The sequence below is a fragment of the Bos indicus x Bos taurus genome, chromosome 9, assembly GCF_003369695.1.
Source record: "Bos indicus x Bos taurus breed Angus x Brahman F1 hybrid chromosome 9, Bos_hybrid_MaternalHap_v2.0, whole genome shotgun sequence".
Taxonomy (NCBI): Eukaryota; Metazoa; Chordata; class Mammalia; order Artiodactyla; family Bovidae; genus Bos; species Bos indicus x Bos taurus.
Genome location: NC_040084.1, coordinates 438115 through 455667, shown reverse-complemented (window position 1 = coordinate 455667; position 17553 = coordinate 438115).

The following is a 17553-nucleotide window of genomic DNA, read 5'->3' as shown; positions in this document are numbered from 1 at the left end:
TTCCTTTTTGTTCGTTTTCAGAACTCTTTCACTCTCTTCATAATTGAGGCCCATCACCATTGTTCTCTTAAACAAGGGCAGCTCTGTCATTTATAATCTGAAACTTTCTCCTCTACTTTCTAGAAGGAGTAAACCCGAATTTTACTTGCTTTGAAGAACTCGGTTTTCTACTAATATTGAGACCTTTTGTTTGCTGTTTTCATTGAGCATAGATTGGAGAGGCTTTAGGGATCAAATTTTTTCTTAGTGTACAGACTGATTTTAGAATTTATTAGAGCTTCTACTTAGAAGCTGCTTGCATAGTTATTAAACTTTTTTTAATAAACATATACTCTATAAATAAAGGAAGTCCTTTCAATGAGGAGATTTGGGTCGACCGCAAGGTTTTAGAGGAATCAAAGTCAAATTGTCTTCATTTTAAAGAAATTGCTTGCCTTGGAAACTTTTGACTCCATCTGAGTCAGGAAAAATTAAAGAGCTTGAGAAATAATACCCTTTCATTACGTAAAAATTTAAAACTTTTATATGGCAAAAGGCTTTTGACAAACGTAAATTATTTAATGGCCCACTGAAAGTATTGGTGATGTAGCATGGGCAGAATTAACACCATAGTGAATAAAATACTTAAGCGACATTTACAAGAGTGTGGTTAAAAAACATGTTCAGTCTGCGACTCTCCATCCAAAAGTTTGTCCGCACAGTGATGTTACTTGGAAGAGTGAGAGCTTTTAAACAAATGAATTTGGTGGGATGAGATAAATTTAGCCAAGCAGAGCCAAATCAGTATTAACCAGTTTTCTTGTAGAACTTGCGGTACAAGTTGAGCTTTGTGAGCCAGATCCTGTAATTAATTATCACAAGCAGTGCTGACACTTAGCTGTTGCTCATCAAGCTCAAAAAGCTGGGCTCAGACTCACAAGTGGACTAATCAGCTTTCCGGGGGATCGGTGAGGGTGTGGTCTTTGCCTCTCCTGTGCGGTACCACCTTGTTCTACTTTGAAAAGACATGCCTGCCATACGACCCAGCAATCCCACTGCTGGGCATACACACTGAGGAAACCAGAATTGAAAGAGACACCTGTACCCCAGTGTTCATCGCAGCACTGTTTATAATAGCCAGGACATGGAAGCAACCTAGATGTCCATCAGCAGACGAATGGATAAGAAAGCTGTGGTACATATACACAATGGAATATTACTCAGCCGTAAAAAAAGAATACATTTGAATCAGTTCTAATGAGGTGGATGAAACTGGAGCCTATTAAACAGACTAAAGTAAGCCAGAAAGAAAAACACCAATACAGTATATTAACGCATATATATGGAATTTAGAAAGATGGTAACGATAACCCTGTATGTGAGACAGCAAAAGAGACACAGATGTATAGAATAGTCTTTTGGACTCTGTGGGAGAGGGTGAGGGTGAGATGATTTGGGAGAATGGTATTGAAACATGTATAATATCATATGTGAAACGAATCGCCAGTCCAGGTTCGATGCAGAATACAGGATGCTTGGGGCTGGTGCACTGGGATGACCCAGAGGGATGGTATGGGGAGGGAGGTGGGAGGGGGCTTCAGGATGGGGAACACGTGTACACCCATGGCGGATTCGTGTTGATGTATGGCAAAACCAATACAATATTGTAATTAGCCTGCAATTAAATAAATTTATATTTTTTTAAAAAGAAAAGACACAGATGAAAAACTAGGTGAAGTTTTTGCCCTTAAGAAAAAACAAAACTTGAAACAAGATGTATTAATAGAGGTGATCTTACTCACCAGCTCACTAAATTTTCTCAGGGTAGTCATGGACCTGCCACTTTGGCAGCTGCCATGGTTATATGTGTCCTGTGGCCTTATGGTTCACTGCTAAACGTGTGCTATACTGAGCTGAGTAGTTTTAAGCTGCTGATTAAAACTACTTAGAGACCAGTGGTCCGTCCTGTCATTGGTTAGGAGGCTCCTGTGGTCAGAGTACAACTCACCTACCTCTATAGATTTGCACTTGGAGCATCAGCACCCGAACTTGTTAAAGCAGTGTTCACACTGAGCCAACAGGCTTGCAAATAGTGGTCCAGACATCCAGAAGTAAGATAATACCTCTGAAAAGGCAGTGCTCCAGAAAGAAGTCCTAAGATGGAAGACTTCTTTTCCAGCTGAACAGAATACCCATGTAGCAGTTATTAATATTTTTCTCAGCAAAACGTGTCCTTGAATTCATGGTAGGCATATTTAAAATATTTAAAATGCAAACGCCAACATTTGGGAGGTAAAGGAGACTATAAGAGCATTGAGGAAAATCCTTATGGAAGATGAAACACTGCAAAAGACTACAAATGAACAAAAACTGAAGAAGAACAGAGAGTTCTTTACAGGATGGCAGATCTCCTGATAAAGGAATTATTGATTCCACTTATACCAGACATATAAAAATTGGAGGATTTCAACTCTTTTCTATATTCTTGGATTTATTAGGGCCATGAATGGTAGATTGAGGCTGTAATGAAGTCTGATAAAAAAAATTTAAATAAAGCAAGAGTATTACCACTGCAATGATAGATCAAATGTCATGACAACCACCTAGAAAAATTACTATATTGAAAGGTATGATGATGTACCAAATGTATTTAATAGAGGCAAGTATCCCTGTGGATGTCTGGATACCAGTGAAGAGAGCAAGCTTAAGTATATCCTCAAACTTAAAATGTCCTGAAAGTTCAGGGATACAACCATGGCTCCTATTAACATTGTAACAGTTTATTTTCCTTTTTCTGTTATGGAACAGCCTATTTATATCTAAAGTGAATCTTCTTGTGAGATTTGTTTTAAAAAATGTTAAAAATGGATAGTATACTTAAATTTCTGTGAACATATCATTTTCAGTGGGTGAATGTTGTTTAAAGCATGCTCTGTGTTAAAAACTGACAGTCTTCTTCCCCTAAGTTATTGAAGTTTTATTGTCTTTTTAATAGCTATATATTTTGTGTATTTATTATTTTTAATTGAGGTACGATTGACATATAACATTATATTAGCTTCAAGTATATGAAATGATTCAATATTTTGTATTTCACAGAATAAGTCTCATATGTAAAGTATGATTTTTCTTGGGATGAGGATTTCAAGTCTTTCAACAACAGTGATGCATCATCATTTCTATGCAATTTTTAGTCACAGAAATTTCCAGCAAGCAATTAAGCTTGTTACAAGCCTTTCAAGTTCAAAGTCTGTATAGGCTAGTTCCTATACTTGGGCTATTATGTTTTGATGCAGTCAGACATGGAAACTGTCAGGTGACTGCTAAAACTGTAAATATGTTTAGATAAAAGAATCCTGCTGGATCAGAAATGAATGTTTTATTAAGTCATCAAGCCCAATCATTAGAGGTATTTTTTCTCTGTAAAATTGACTTAAGGCAGTTTTCAAAAACCTTTTAAAACTGTTTTAAGAAATGGTTCTCTTTAGTAAATCTCTATTATGTCTGTATTCTGTCCTTTTACTTATGTCTAACTTTAATCAACTTGAATACAGACCCTCAAGTTATTTAGATAAGTCTTCAAATCAGATGAAATTGTTTTAACATTTGAAACCCTGCCTCTTAATATAATGAGTATTTACTTCTGTGGAGGTTCAGCATGCATATTTTGATGTGACAGATTAATAAAAAGAATATTTATATTTGCCTACTGGAAGGTAGTGTTTCCTTGGGATACTGAATAAAGGACTTACTGTGAACCTGTAACTTCATAGCATTTTCATACCATGTCATTATTATGACTGATTCACATACTGGTATCTGGACTAATCTAAGAAAATTCTTCTTATGTTTAGATCATTTTTGGAAATCAGGAGGGCCACAGTCTCCATGTAATTGTTTAGGACATGTTGAATTATGCCACAGTCTGAAGTGAGGCAAAAGTAGCTTCAGTTCAGTTCAGTTCAGTCGCTCAGTTGTGTCCGACTCTTTGCGACCCCATGAATCATAGCATGCCAGGCCTCCCTGTCCATCACCAACTCCCGGAGTTCACTCAGACTCATGTCCATCGAGTCGGTGATGCCATCCAGCCATCTCATCCTCTGTCGTCCCTTTCTCCTCCTGCCCGCAATCTTCCCAGCATCAGAGTCTTTTCCAATGAGTCAACTCTTTGGAAACTCATGAGGTGGCCAAAGTACTGGAGCTTCAGCTTTAGCATCATTCCTTAGGAAAGGAGAATTTAATTTGGCCAGAGAAAAGGAATGGAGTATAAATAAATTTTAAAGGTTTATTATGCATGTTACGGCAAAACTGTCCCTTGACAGGCTTAATTTATAGAGTTGGCATTTAGAGTGCAGATAATCCAGGCAGACACTGACTCAAGCAGCATTACTAGGGTCAACCTTATGTAAGAGGGAAAGTTTCTTCTACTTAAGATAGTTATAGTGTAATGTATTTCTGGAGTCCTCTGACACATTAATACAGTAGATATCCAGTTAGTCTGAATATGATTAGGTTATTTTCCCTCCAGAAATCCTTTTGGGTATCCCATTCCCTGTCTTCCCAAATTTTCTATGCAGGCTTCTTCTACTTTTTTCTCAGTCCCTTTAATGATGGTGTTCACTGGGTTTTTGTCTCTGGCTACCCGGGGTTTTCACTGCATGCACCTTGGCATTTTCACTTATTTGGCCTATGTTTCTCCTCTTGTTAAAATGCCTAGCCCATTCCAGGCACTCTGCTATCTTATGATGGACAATATAAACATTATTTCTACCTCCAATGGAATTTATATACAAATGAGGAAAGAGAAAAAAAGTTACTAAGTGAATAATATATAGTAATAGGTGCTATGAAGGAGTTTAACAATAGCTGGGGCAGTTACTTCAGACAGAGAAGTCAAGGGGCAGTGTCTCCCAGGAGACCCAGACCTAAATGGTAAGAATTAATCATTTGGTGGAGGAGGAGGAGGAAAGAGATTCTTGGTGGAGGAAATGACAGTAGAAATACCCAAGGTGGGAAAAGTCTGGTTGTCCTCAAGAAGCTGATAGGCTTGAGGGGCTGCAGCAAAATCAAAGGGAAGAAAGGCGGGAGGCAGTTTTGCCATCTGGTGGAGGCTGGATCATGCAGCAACCTTGTAGTCCATGGTAAGTGTGTGCCTTACCATGCACACACTTAGTCTCTTCAGTCATGTCCCACTCTTTTCCACCACATGGACTGCAGCCTTCCAGGCTCCTCTGTCCATGGGGTTTTCCTGGCCAGAATACTGGAGTGGGTCGCCATTTCCTTGGGCTTCCTGGTAGCTCAGTCAGTAAAGAATCTGCCTGCAGTGTAGGAGACCTGAGTTTGATCCCTGGGTCGGGAAGATCCCCTGGAGAAGAAAATGGCTACCCACTCCAGTATTGTTGCCTGGAAAATCCCATGGACAGAGGAGCCTGGTGGGCAGCAGTCCATGGGGTCCTGAAGAGTCGGGTAGGACTGAGCAACTAACACTTTCACTTTCTCCAATATAAGACCAGTAAAAGTCTATTTTATTTTATCCTATGGTGCTGAACTTTGTAGGCACACTGACATGTTTCATAATTCACATATCCATTTTCACTGTCAAATGTTTGTAAAGAGTAAATCAAAAGCATAAAAGAAACAAAGATCCTCAAATTATGCTTGGAGAAAGGCACTATTTCTGAATATTTCAGGGATACAGATGTGTGGAAATGCCTAAAAATTGTATATTTAAGTATTTATAGAACGAAGTCCTGATTATATTAGTAAGAAAAGCTAAAATATATTGTGCTCATTATTTTTCAATCTGTGCTAAACACATTTGCTTTTTTCTTGAACTTAGAAAAAAATCAGGCTCTGTGATAGGAATTGGTTAAAAAATTAACATATAATAGGTGATATCACTTGAGAGATCTACATTTGGCATATTTTTCACAATGTCTGTTAGTGAGGAATTAACTAGTTGAATTTAATGAAGAAAATACTTGGTAATATTAAATGAAAAAAGGGTACAAGTTATAATTTGTACAACTACAAAACTACAACATTGTAAAAATACAAGTTAAAAATAGAAATAAACCAAATGTCAGCAGTTTTATAACCGCTTATTGTTGGGGGTGGGGAATATCAAATGAACACTTAGCGGATTTAAGTCATATCCAATATTCTTAATATTTTCTGAATCTCAGGGACTATTTTTAGAAAATGAATGTCTGAAATGTTATTTACATGGAAGAAATCTGAAACATTTCATTGTATGAAGAGGGAACAAACGTCAAAATATTTTAAAAAGATCTTAAAAAATAATGCCTCTGTCTCATATGCCAACAAGATGCACTGATATTGTGAGCATTTGTGATACATGTATTAATAGTCATTACAGAAAAAGAAAGGAAGGGACATTTGTGTGGCAATTTGAAACAGGGAGCTAGAATTTGTCCCAGAAGAGGTTGTTCTGATAGGTCTGTAGCCTTGTTATAATCTCTTCAGCAGAGATGGAGGAACCAGGTTATCCTAATCTGACTCCAGTTGTCAAAATATAACAACCGTCTTTTTCTGAATCCACATTCCCAGGGATTTAATCCCACTGTAATTTACTTTTAAGGTGAACTTATTTGCCATCACTTCTGGAATATAATGGTCAACCAGTGAGAAAATCCCTGAGAATTTAAATAAAAAGAAATCTTCCATTTTCTTTTCTTTCTTTTTTTTGCTTAAAAAATTCTTTAGAAAATTGTACCAGAAACTCTGCCACAATGAGGGTGTCTATATACCATATCTGTGGTTATAAACCGAAAGATTACTTGTAAATATATGATTGACATTTGGAAACATCTAAAACTTGAGTCAAAGGTAATTTTTGTATCATGTAAGAGAGGTCAAACTGGAATGTGACTGTAAGCAGAAATTAAATCAGTTTTATTATATCTGTCTGGAGGAAGATTATGAGAACTGAAGCAAGATGATAACCAGATACATAGAACAGTAGAGCCTAAAGATTTGAGGGTTGTCAGTATTTATCCAACACTGTCTAGGGAAGAGGTGCTAAATCTGTATACAGTGAACATGTTGGCTGTTTTGTGTTCTGGTCTATATGTTATCTTTTATGAGTTTGGTGAAAGGGAATCACAAAATATGTAATAAGTTACTGAAGTTCCATCCTCCCTTCTCATTCTCATGCATATTTCAAGAGAAATTGTTCTCTAGACCAATCCTACTAAAAGTTTGGTTTGTGATCTAGAACCAACCAACCTACACACTCTTTGTTGCTGGTCTGAGAAAGATAAGTATAAAAATATTTAAAACCTTTATAGCAATTTCATAGGGTAACTTTATGTCTATTGAATTTAATTTTATAAATTAAGCTTGTATTTTTAAGTATTTGAAATTTTCATTTTTAATTAATTCACTTTTATTAAGAAATACTGCTGAAAACTTTGGAAATGGATTAGTTATTTAATGAAAAGAATTGCTATGGGTACCTTCCTTTAGTCTTTGATGCATGAGGCTGCTCCATGATCTCTTGCAACAGGCCACAGACCAGTACCAGTTCTGCACAGCAGGGCTAATAACCAGGCTGCACAGCAGGAGGCGATTGGCAGGCAAGCAAGTGAATCCTCATCTGTATTTATAGCCACTCTGCATCATTCACATTACTGCCTGAACTCTGCATCCTGCTCAATGAAATCAATAAATGTATGCACTTGAATCATCCCCACACCACCACCACCCCTCCACTGTCTGGCAGAAAATTGCCTTCCAAGGAATCAATCCCTGGTAGCAAGATGATTGGGGACTGATACCTTACAATATTATTTATTCCTTGTCTGTCCCTCCTGGGTTGCTGTCATCAAGAGGAAAAAAACCATTCATACTATTTCTCAGCTTCCTTTAATAAGCTTTAAGAACTATGATTGTGATTTTACAAATATATAAATATGTTTATGGACATATGGGCCTATGCCAGTCAGGACAACTTAGAGTTACTGCAGCACACTTCCATAGAGTTAAAAAGGAAACTGCAAATGTTATTAATATTTACAACATCAGATGACAGCGAGGAAAAGTATGTCAACAACAAACTTACAGACTTTTTATAGTCTTTGGGAAATTTGTTCTTTAACCCAGATTGCTTTTTACTGCTATTTAAGCCCTTCTGCTTATATTTAGTATTCACTGTGTAAAGTAAGTTCACTATTTTTCACAAGTAACGATGGAAATGGAACTCTGTTGAATTGTTTTATGCACTGTTGCTTCCCCAGATAACTCTATGCAAGTTCCTGATGTTTACATGTCATATGATCCTTTCAATTAATTTTAAATGGCTTTGAAAAGTTGTTACAGAGGAGTATTTATAGTTACAAGAAGTAATTAGCCTCCAGTTAAAAAAATTAAAAACTATATATTTTTCTTCATTAGCATGTTATTTGTAGACCTGAATTGATTTTGATGAAATTCAACTGGTTAATTCCTCACTGATGGACATTGTGAATATCAATGATCAATGTCTTTTCTCTCCAGTGTTCTTTCCAATGAGAAAAGGAACAAAGGTGAGCAAAACCATCTAACCTCACACTGCTATGGAGTCTTACTGTCTTGGATATGTCTTGTCCAAAGCCCATCCTGCTCTATGGACAGGCTTTGTGATAAATACTTTATGAAAATTATATGACAACATACTTGGCAGATAAGAAAACACATTATTTTCTTTTTGAAACCCTCTTGTTTTGTCTATCACTCTGGGGGAATCCTGGTTTATCTCCCCCTGTCTTCCTAATCTCCAAGTGTTGATATTTTTAAGGATATTTATTATTTTTTCTCTGGTATACTCTTATACTCTACAGTCTCAGAGTTATTTAGAAGATTTCTTTGGTTTCAACTTCCAAACATTACCTGTGCTTCCAGTAGACTTTTGTCTTAAGTACCAGATACATATTTTCATGGTATGAACTCCAAGTACCTCATACTTCATGGCCAAAGCTGAGCCAATAATCTCCCTTCCCTATGAGACCAGTTTTTTTTTTTTTTTGTCTTGATACACGTGACTTTTGTTTCAGGCCATCAGATGCCCCAGCCAGAAACCTGGCAGTCATACTAGCCTCCTTCCTTCTATTCACTTATAGTTCAGTTGCTCAGTCATGTCTGACTCTTGCGACACCATGGACTGCAGCACGCCAGGCTTCCCTATCCATCACTAACTCCCGGAACTCATGTCCATCAAATCAGTCTATCCAACCATCTCATCCTCTGTTGTCCCCTTCGCCTCCTCCCTTCAATCTTGCTCAGCATCAGGGTCTTTTCCAAGGAGTCAGTTCTTCGCATCTGACAAAGGTGGCTAAAGTGTTGGAGTTTCAGCTTCAGCATCAGACCTTCCAATGAATATTCAGGACTGATTTCTTTTAGGATTGACTGGTTTGATCTTGCAGTCTAAGGGATTCTCAAGCATCTTCTTCAACACCACAGTTCAAAAGCATCAATTCTTCGGTGCTCAGGCTTCTTTATAATCCAACTCTCACATCCATATATGGCTACTGGAAAAGCCATAGGTTTGACTAGATGGACCTTTGTCAGCAAAGTATTGTCTCTGGTTTTTAATATGCTGTCTAGGTTGGTCATAACTTTCCTTCAAAGGAGTAAGCGTCTTTTAATTTCATGGCTGCAATCACCATCTGCAGTGATTTTGGAGCCCCCCCAAATAAAGTCTCTCACTGTTTCTATTGTTTCCCCATCTATTTGCCATGGAGTGATGGGACCGGGTGCCATGATCTTAGTTTTCTGAATGTTGAGATTTAAGGCAACTTTTTCACTGTCCTCTTTCATCAAGAGGTTCTTTAGCTCTTCTTTGCTTTCTGCAATAAGGGTGGTGGCATCTGAATATCTGAGGTTATGGATATTTCTCCCAGCAATCTTGATTCCAGCTTCTGCTTCATCCAGCCCAGCATTTCGCATGATATACTCTGCATATAAGTTAAATGAACAGGGTGACAATACACAGCCTTGATGTACTCCTTTCCCAATTCTGAACCAGTCTATTGTTCCATGTCTGGTTCTAACTGTTACTTCTTGACATGCATACAGATTTCTCAGGAGGAAGGTAAGGTGGTCTGGATTCCCATCTCTTGAATTTTCCACAGTTTGTTGTGATCCACACAGTCAAAGGCTTTGGTATAATCAGTAAAGCAAAAGTAGATGTTTTTTCTGGAATTCTCTTGCTTTTTGATGATACAACTTATGTTGGCAATTTGATCTCTGGTTTCTCTGCCTTTTCTAAATCCAGCTTGAACATCTGGAAGTTCACAGTTCATGTACTGTTGATGCCTGGCTTGGAGAATTTTGAGCATTACTTTGCTAGCATGTGAGATAAGTGCAATTGTGTGGTAGTTAGGATATTCTTTGGCATTACTCTTCTTTGGGATTGGAATGATAACTGAACTTTTCCAGTCCTCTGGCCACTGCTGAGTTTTCCTAATTTGCTGGCATATTGAGTGCAATACTTTCACAGAGTCATCTTTTAGAATTTGAACTAGCTCAACTGGAATTCCATCACCTCCACCAGCTTTGTTGGTAGTGATGCTTTCTAAGGTCCACTTGACTCCCCACTCCAGGATGTCTGGCTCAAGGTGAGAGATCACATCATCATGATTATCTGGGTCATGAAGATCTTTTTTGTTTAGTTTTTCTGTGTATTCTTGCCACCTCTTTTTAGTATCTTCTGCTCCTGTTAGGTCCACACCATTTCTGTCCTTTATCGTGCCCTTCTTTGCATGAAATGTTCCCTTGCTATCTCTAATTTTCTTGAAAGAGCTCTAGTCTTTCCCATTCTATTGTTTTCCTCTATTTCTTTGCATTGATCACTGAGGAAGGCTTTCTTATCCCTTCTTGCCATTCTTTGGAACTCTGCATTCAAATAGGTATGTCTTTCCTTTTCTCCTTTGCCTTTAGCTTCTCTTTTCTCAGCTGTTTTTAAGGCCTCCTCAGACAACCATTTTGCCTTTTTGCATTTCTTTTCTTGGGGATGGTTTTGATCGTATCCTACTGTATGATGTCACAAACCTCTGTCCACAGTTCTTAAGGCATTCTGTCTATCAGATCTAATCCCTCGAATCTATTTGTCAATTGCACTGTATAATCGTAAGGGATTTGATTTAGGTCATACCTGAATGGTCTAGTGATTTTCTGTACTTTCTTCAATTTAAGTCTGAATTTGGCAATAAGGAGTTCATGATCTGAGCTACAGTCAGCTCCCAGTCTTGCTTTTGCTGACTGTATAGAGCTTCCCTATCTTTGGATGCAAAGAATATAATCAATCTGATTTTGGTATTGATCATGGTGATGTCCATGTGTAGAGTCTTCTCTTGTGTTGTTGGAAGAGGGTGTTTGCTATGACCAGTGCATTCTCTTGGCAAAACTCTCTTAGCCTTTGCCCTGCTTCATTCTGTACTCCAAGGCCAAATTTGTCTGTTACTCTAGGTATCTCTTGACTTCCTACTTTTGCATTCTAGTCCCCTATGATGAAAAGGATGTAATTTTTTCCGTGTTTGTTCTAGAAGGTCTTGCAGGTCTTCATAGAGCCAATCAACTTTAGCTTCTTCAGCATTACTGGTTAGGGCAGAGACTTGGATTGCTGAAGGATTACTTCAATTATAATTGGCTGCCAATTTCTATTGAGTCTATCTACTAAAAATCTCAGAAAGTGGCCTTCTCCCTCCACTTTTTACTGTCAATGTTCCTTCATTTGTTCTCCCTTCCTTCACTCATCCCTTTAACAATTTATGCTAAGATGTACTGAAATTGCTTGATTCTATGATTCTAGTCTTGTCTCCATCTGATCCATCCTGTATTTTTTAAAAATTCAATGCCTTTTAAAGAAAAGCTAATATGATCTTGTCATTCTCCTACTTAGAATTCTTCAATGGCCCTGTATTAACTTTTAGAGAAAGTCCAAATTAGCTGACACTTAAGACTCTCCAAATTATGCCTTTGACTTCCCAGTGCTACTTCCTTCTCTACTGTTACTCTCTAGTCTTTGAAATCAATTGTGGTTTCCGAAATGTTTGCCATGCTTTCTCATGGCATGGTCTGCAATTCCTTTTACCCAAAAGTTCTCTTTCCACGTCCCCTAAAACACTACAATTAATTAGCTTATGAAGTTTTCCTGGTTGCATATCAATGTCTGTACCCCTTTCCCTGTGCTTCCACAGTATCTTGTGCATACCTCTATTGTGCAAGCATTCATTGCATTACGATAGCCATTTTTGTAAACTCCATCTGTCTGACTCATACCCCATGAAACTTTACAAGGCAGAAGCTAGGTCCTATTAATTTCCCTGTGCCTAACACATTACTTGGCACATAGTCTTTAATGAACAATCCCATATTTTGTGGTATTGCTTCATACTTGATTTAAAGATGTTTAGAAGACAGTGCTGGTGGTTGGTAGGACACAGAACCCCAAAAATAGGATCTAGCAACAAACAATGAGGTTAGAATGTGAAATCAAGAAAGTCATGATAGCAGGCTGGCTTATCTTGGATAGTATCAAAGACAGATTGTTTACTATCTTTTTTGATTGTTATTGCTATATTTGAGTATTTTTCCTAAATGATTATTAATAACTCAGTTTTACATTACTGTTTAGAATAATCTTATTTTTTATTCCTTATAAAGAATAACAAAAGAACTCACAAGTAGTATCAGTGACTCAGAAGTAAATTATTGATTGAGTACAGATTCACCTAAAGTGATAGTGACACACTAATCTCTTTGGCAGAGCCTTTGCACAGAGAGGGCTTTGCCAACAAAGGTCTGTCTAGTCAAAGCTATGATTTTTCCAGTTGTCATGTATGGATGTGAGAGTTGGATGGTAAAGAAAGCTGAGCGCTGAAGAATTGATGCTTTTGAACTGTGATGTTGGAGAAGACTCTTGAGAGTCCCTTGGGCTGCAAGGAGATCCAACCAGTCAATCCTAAAGAAAATCAGTCCTGAATATTCATTGGAAGGACTGATGCTGAAACTTCAATACTTTGGCCACCTGATTCGTAGAACTGACTCATTGGAAAAAACCCTGATGCTGGGAAAGATTGAAGGCAGGAGGAGAAGGGGACGACAGAGGATGAGATGGTTGAATGGCATCATTGACTCGATGGATATGAGTTTGAGTAAGCTCCAGGAGTTGGTGATGGACAGGGAAGCCTGGCGTGCTGCAGTCCATGGCGTCACCAAGAGTCAGACACGACTGTATGGCTGAACTGACTGAACTTGCACAGAGGATTCTAGACTTGAGTTCCCTATTGGTGCCATCCTCCCTTTGGTGCACTGTAAGGCAGAGAGGAGTCATGGTCTGAGAAAAACACTCAACATGGAAAACCTAAAGCAAACTTATAATAATTTTTAGTTGTTCTATTAGTGTGATTAAGATTTTAGATTTGCCAAAATGTGTACTTGAAGATGGAGTTAACATTTTTAAAATTTAAGGAAAGTTTTCCTTTGTCTTGCCTGTTGTACCAAAGGAATGTTAACTAGGATTCATGTTGATGTATGCAAAACCAATACAATATTGTAAAGTAATTAGCCTCCAATTAAAATAAATAAATTTATATTAAAAAAATAAAGTTTGAGAAGAATGTGGCATGTGTTCTGTTGACTGGTGGGGAATCGCTACATATAATGAAGGTACTGACGAATCATTGGTAATGATAGTTATTTAAGAACAGATTTTATAATATTTATAATAGTTTTCCTTAAATCCTTTTTGAGAGGGGAAAATCCTGGCTACTGGACATGTAAGATTTCATTCAGGATGGCAAACATCTTGTGGTAGTTGTATCCTATTTAGGATTTTATCCTATAACCATGCACATAATTTATGATTATGAAATCATTAAACATGGCCCTTCAAGGTGTTTTTTTTTTTTTTTTTTTTAATTCTTGGATCCCTTGATTCTGCATAACAAAATGTTTCATTCTTATAGGGGCTTTTTATCTTTACAAATGACTCTATGTGGCCCAGCCTGTCTGTCTCCCATGGTTATTGCATAAGGTTATTGTAGAGTGTTTTTATCTGCATGCCTTTTTGAAGCAGCTGAGATTCAGAAGCTGTTAGAATGATGAGAGGCAGCAAATACATTCAGGGGATGGAGGATGTTTTTCCAAATATAAGAAGATGAGAGAATTTTAGAGCCATATCAAGATGGAACTTGAAAGGCATAGAAGATTATCCAATTATACCTCAGGGAACAGAGCCCTAGAGAGAATAAGTGACTCACCAAATGCTCACAGAATGTCGTAAAGTCATATCAGAGCCAAGGGGAAGTCCTAACAGGAACATAACTTGTATCTCCATGCAATGTAACTCACAAATGATTTTCTTTATATTATCTGATTGCATCTATTACTGATTGTAATAAGGTATTGGAAGGAGAGTTGGCTACCCCATCTTCCATAAAAAGAGGTTGAAACACTTGTAACTAAGCTAGTAAAAACTAAAACCTTCTCCCAGACTCATTATTTTTCTCAGAAAATCAAGATCCACAGGTTAAACAAATGCTCAAATATCCTCTGAGGCTGTGGATATCAAACTCTTTAGAGGCACCTGGGATTCTGATTCACAAGTTAGGATCTGTGAATGCTAAAAGCTCCTACGTGCGGCTGCTCTAGGGTAGCTTATCATTAGGCAGAGTGAAACCATGTCTTTGGTAGTATGTCACACAGGAAGACAAAATCATCTATTTCTAGTGCAGTGGGGCCCACAAAAGTCCCTGTGGTTCCAAGAATTATGATTGCAGTAGCAGCTCAGCAGGCATAATAATATTTCTGGTAACTGAAATTTCTGAGGCCCATGCCACTTATACAAATTGGTATCTGAAGAGACAGAAGAGAGGGGGACACAATTTCAAGGATTTTACCTCCTATAGGTCTAAATGTGCTTTAATGGTATGAAGATTGAATTCTTAAATGCTCTGATTTCCAGTTAATTCTCCAATGTTCATATTTTTACAGTGAAAATCTGACTTAATCCTCTAATGGTGGAGATGGTTGCTATGATGAGTCACACCTGTGTCTTCACCTGTCTCAGGGCAGTTTCTTAAGATGTTCTGAGTTCTATGCAGTCCATTTTCTTTGCTAAGACAACTGTGTTTTCCACTGAAGAAGGAAGGGTCAGTTAGCAATAACTTTCTATTACTAGAAATGAGCAATTGTTCTGGGACTGGAAAGATGAAAAGAAATGGAGGTCTGAGTTTTCTACGAATACTTGGAACAATTACTGCTTTGCTTGGCTCTGTTCTGATATCAGCCACATGTTAACATCTTTAGCAGAAACCATACCATATGTTTCAGAACTGCCTGTGTTGCCTCTAAGAACAGTCTTGTCCTTGGATGGATCTGACAAAAGTTTCTGTGAGCATTTACTATGCACTGATCTAAGGGATGGAGATCAGGGTTGGTGGGGGGGGCGGAGACTAATACAACTGTGAAAAAATGCTGTCCTCAAAAGTCACCCCTGTGTAAACAATTACAGTACGGCAAGACAAAATGTATAACATGTTTTCTGCTGGGCATCATGGGAACCCTGAGAAGTGATGACTAGGACTTCCCTGATGGGGAAGTGGGACTTCCCCAGTGGGATGCTGCACTCTCAGAACAGGGGACCTGGGTTCGATCCCTCAGGAAACTAGATCCCACATGCTGCAACTAAAGATTCTAAGACCTGGCATAGCTAAATAAATAAATAAATAAATATATATATATATATATATATATGAAGAAGTGATGCCTAATTCTGCTGGGGTTGGAATGTGGGAGTGAAAGCAAAGAGTCTTAAGAAGGGACTAGAGTCTGGAAGACAGTATAAGAATTTCTGGTCCCAGATTTTGAATCAAATACTCCTAGTATTATGATAATTAGATGAAAAGAACATGAACACTTTTCATATTGGTTGACTTTTTGTAGAGGGATGAAAAACTTGACAAGAATAGAGAAAAATTCTATTGTAATGAAGTGTGCTTATAAACAAAAAAAGACTGCAAGACTGAATTGTAACTAAGTACACTTCTGGTGAGAAGAATTGTAAAGTCTTTTTTAATTGTCTCTGCTGAGAGGAGTCTATCATCTATTCTGAATATTTGTGGTTCCAGTATTTTGCTGTTTTGTTTTTTTTTTTTAATCAATGAATTACTAAAAAAAAAAAAAGAAGAAGAAGAAAGAAAAGAACAAGAAAAAAAGAGTATAGTTTATGTCTATGAACATTTCTAGATTGATAACTGGGAACTTCCAAATGGGCTTGTAAGTTTCTTAAAATAATGTCTACTAATATGATATCACTAACTTTAATGCCCTACTATTATTCTTTCTTATCTTCTACTTTAAACAATTGTAACAATTACCTTTTAAATAATCCAAATCAATATCAATTAAGTTAATTTCTCCATTAAAATTATATTCTCTAACGAGGCCAAACTTTTGTTTAGCTGTTCACACCTTCATTTCCTTCCCTATAACTGCTGTATGAATTTTAAATCACACTTCTTGTTCTTATACACAAAGACACTGAATTCCTATCCCATGATGTAATCAGAGATAATGCAATCAGTCACCAATAAAGACACATTCCTTAGGTGAGATGCTTTTGTTGGGGGCATTAAGATCAAAATATGTGTAATGGCCAGAGATGATCTAGCTACACTGTAGCACTAAAGTAGCTATATTACATGATAGGATTCCAAGTCAAGTCTCATTAACTTGTCTTAGCCAATAGGAATTCTCTCTTTAGGCTACTTACGTAATTGGTTATTCATAAAGAGGAAGTATATTGACCTTTGGTTTTCACTTTGGAGCATGGAGGCCAACACACTGCATTTTTACACACCACCATTCAATAACTTTGGTGAAGGAAATGGCAACCTACTGCAGTATTCTTGCCTGGAAAATTCCATGGACAGAGGAACCCAACAGGCTACAGTCCATGGAGTCACAAAGAGTTGGCCATGACTGAGCACATCAGCATTCAGTTACCACAGCAGATTCTGTTCAAACTTGAGTAACCAAGAGTGGCATTGATACCTTCAAAAGGCTCCATTCTTATATCTTATAATATGATTACTGGATACTTACTTGATTTAGCAAAAAAACCTTGAACAACACAGATTTGAACCGTGTGGGTCCACTTATATGAGGGTTTTTTAAAATAGTAAATACTAATAGTACCACTCAGTCTCAGGTTGGTTGAAACTGGATTTGGAGCTGCAAATATGGAGGAAAACCACAGGTACATCAGTTCAGTTGCTCAGTTGTGTCTGACTCTTTGTGACCTCATAGACTGCAGCACGCCAGGCTTTCTTGTCCATCACCAACTCCCGGAGCCTACTCAAACTCATAACCATCCAACCATCTCATCCTCTGTACATTATGCTGACTATAAGTTATGGGTGGATTTTCAACTGTGAAGAGGGTCAGTATCCCTAACCTCTGCATTGCTTAAGGGTCAACTGTAGTTTCAGGTTGAATAGTATCTCTTAAGAAAAAAGATGGTTTTAATTTAATCAAATTTTTCCTTTGAGCTTTGGGAACCAGTTAAATACA